Source organism: Elaeis guineensis, chromosome 11, assembly GCF_000442705.2.
Source record: "Elaeis guineensis isolate ETL-2024a chromosome 11, EG11, whole genome shotgun sequence".
Classification (NCBI taxonomy): Eukaryota; Viridiplantae; Streptophyta; class Magnoliopsida; order Arecales; family Arecaceae; genus Elaeis; species Elaeis guineensis.
Window position 1 is genome coordinate 106,444,385 of NC_026003.2, and position 3,517 is coordinate 106,447,901.

Sequence of the window (3,517 nt, forward strand, 5' to 3'; positions counted from 1 at the left end):
GTGCCCGTGTGCCCGTGTGCTTGGGCCTGGGCTGTGCCCTGCACGCACCCAACCAGCGCGCTGGCCGCCCGTGGCCGCACCGCCGCCACTCCACCAACCCACTGCCGGCCGCCGGCAGTCCTCTGTCATCTTGAGTTTCGTGCCGACTTTAAAAGCTCGTATCTCCTCCGTTCGAGCTTCGTTTGAGATGATCTTGATCTCGTTGGACTTCATTTTTCATCGTGAACCTCGCTGTGGGCTCAATATGGATCGAACTCGAGACATCAAATCCTAACAATCTTCACGTCGACTCGATATTCGGCTTCTTCCTAACTCCAAGAACTTCTGGATCTCCTTGCCCCCATGCCTTGGGGCAATCGCCTGCTAATCATAGATGGGTAAACATGGGAGTCGAGACAGGATGCTCGATACCATCTCCATCGTATACTGTGCTCCTCCTGACTGAGACCTGCTCGGGGCATCATCCTATGGCAATAGGAATCTCACATTGCGACATCGCCTCTCTTCCTCCTGAGTCTCCTGTCTTGTTCCCAATCCATCTCCACCTGGAGCTCCACCTCGCTCTGGGCTCCATCTGACTCCCGAAGCTCCATCTCGCACTGGGCTCCCCATCAGGTAATAATGTCCTCTCCTCCCTTTCTTTCCTTTCAGCACAATCCTATCACCACATAGCACCCTCAGAATTTTTTCACCAGCTACCATCCTGTAGCCTCTCGAATCCAGTATGCTCAGTGAGATAAGATTCTGTCTGAAATTGGGTATGTATCAGACCTCCTCCAATCTTCTCACTGCACCATCATGTGTTCTCCAACTGACTGTCCTGATACCTCGATCGCACAACTCGATCCATCTGGCAGATAAACAGTGCCCTCACTATTCTCCAGGGAGTCAAACTGCTCCTCTCTGCAACATACATGATAGTTGCATATAGAATCTAATATCCACTGTTGGAAAGAAGTAGATACCTCGTCAGATATCTTCAGGACATCTCCATTTGAATTGCTGCCGGCCGTCGCCACAGCAGCCACCGTCTGATTTTTGAGTTGAGGATAATCTCTGGCTAAATACCCCAACTCCTCACATCGGTAACATCTGATTTTGCTCAAGTCCTTCCTGGACTTGGACCGCCCTCATCGTGATCTCTTATCGCTCGGTCTACCGCCTCCTGCTCCTCTAGAAGCCACCAAAGCTGAGCTACCGTCACCTGAGCTCGAAGCTGAGTTCTCTCTTCTGAGAACATCAGGAGTATCACTGCGGTAACCTCATCCATCTTGATGGTGCTCTTCTCTACTAGAAGAGCAGTTATCAAGGATTCGTACAAAGGTGGAAGCGACGCTAGCAAAACCAGCACTCTAGTCTGCTCCTCAACATTCTCACTAACGCTGAGGAGGTCGATAAGAATTTTCTGAAAGTGGCTTAGATGCTCCTGCACACTCTGTCCCTCAGCCATCTGCAGCTGGTAAAACTGTCTCCAGAGGAAAAGAGTGTTGGTGAGAGACTTCGCCATATACATCTCCTCGAGCTTCGACCACAGCACCATCAGAGAAATCTCGCTCAGCACATGGATCATCACCTTATCCACTAGGTACATACGGATGGTACTCACCACCTGTATCTGTAGCCATTTTCAATCCCGCACCTCCATGGTGGTTGGCTTTTTCTCGCACAAGAGAGCATCGATCAATCCCTGTTGGATGAGCACGTCCTTCACCCTTGCCTGCCACAAGGAGAGATTGCTCTTTCTATCAAACTTGTTGATCTTCATCTTGATTGATCCCGTCTTCTTCATCTTCAGTCTTGCTTACCACCGCTGCAATCTGCATCTTTGTACCATCTCACTCTAATACCACTTGTTGGATGGATGTCTGGCCAGGACACCACCTCCCAAGATCTTTTCGGTACCGCGCGATGCAGCAGAAGAAAGAAAAAATAAAACAAAAATAATCAAAATATGTGGATCAGCCACAAAAGGCTCGCCTCCATGGGGCATGCAAACTTTACTATGAAAAAAAAAATTTACAAGAGGAGATCTCACCCTCAACCTTCGTACATTCAATTTCTCTCTCATAGAAAGTTCTCCCTCACAAAAGCTCTCTCTAGGAAGACCCTTTGAATCTCTGAAGCGACCACTATCCGTTGTCCAGGAGCCTCCTGCTCCTTCTCTCTCAGCATACGGCGTCCCTCTCTCTTCATGGGCTCTCGGTCTCTGGTTTTCGCACGACCTCACGACCTGTGTGCTGCACAAAACCAGAGCCTCCTGCTAAACCAAGCCACCACTACACCCCTTTCACTGTTCATGGCCTTTTAAAGGCTTAAACCCCTAATCAGATCCGTATTAGGACTCCTAATAAGGCTTAAATAAGTCCCTGAACCATCGGATCGAGTCTTGGATCAATCCACGCTATTTGATCGGGCGTCGGTCCACAGAATAGTATCATGGACTGTACAAAACGCATGAAAAATGCCTACACGGTCCGCCATGGACCTCCCGGTCCATGATGGATCGAGATCTGAGCTCCCAGTACAGCGGCTGGGCTGGGCCAGCCTGCATGTGGGCCTGGGCCGTGCCCGTGTGGGTGCGCCCAGGCCTGGGCGTGCAGGTGCGCTGGGTTGGGCCGATCCGCATGTGGGCCTGGGCCGCGCCTGTGTGTGCGTGCCTGGCCTGGGCCAGCCCACGCCCCCATGCGCCTGGGCTTGGGCCGAGCCCGCCCGCTGGGCCGTGCCCTGTGCGCGCCCACTCTGCATGCTGGCCGCACCTGGGCCGCGCTGCCGCCACTCCGCCAGCGGTCCTCCACTGCCCCGAGTTCCGTGCCGACTTCAAAAGCTCGTATCTCCTCCGTCCGAGGTCCGTTTGAGGTGATCTTGATCTCGTTGGACTCTATTTTTCGTTGCGAACCTCGCTGTGGGCTCAATGTAGATCGAATCTTGAAGCATCAAATCCTAACACATCTCACAACACTCGCATTCCTTTAGATTCATGATTTACCAAATCTCTCCTCTCTGCCTCAAGGGATGGAAGGCCTCGAAGCACTCGAGAGATTGATTATTTTTGAATGCCCTGACCTGATCTCACTACCTACGGGACTGCAACAGCATCTCCCCCGCCTCAGTGAGCTAGTGATAAGAGGCTGTCCAGAACTGGAGAGAAGACGCGAGACCGGAGGAGAGTATTGGGCCCTCATGTCAGGTATCCCACTCACGAGGATCGGCAGATGATGAGCAGGTCAGTTCTTTTGTAAGCTAACATTCCAGATCCAAAACAATCCAAAATGAAGAGCATTGTCTTCTTTCAGGCCCTGTGCAACATCTCAGCATCAAAAGGAAGCAGAAAAGGAGCATGCCCCTGGCCTAAGGTTGTAGGAATCGACATCCCTGGGGACTGCGTGGCCATGTTTATGGTGTTTTTCTTGTAATATCACTCATTTTCGCCTTCTGGTTTGTCCGAATCTACTATATCCGAACCATATGCTCTTTCGGTTTTTGATTCGATGTTTCAAAAATACCCTGCTTATGTGGT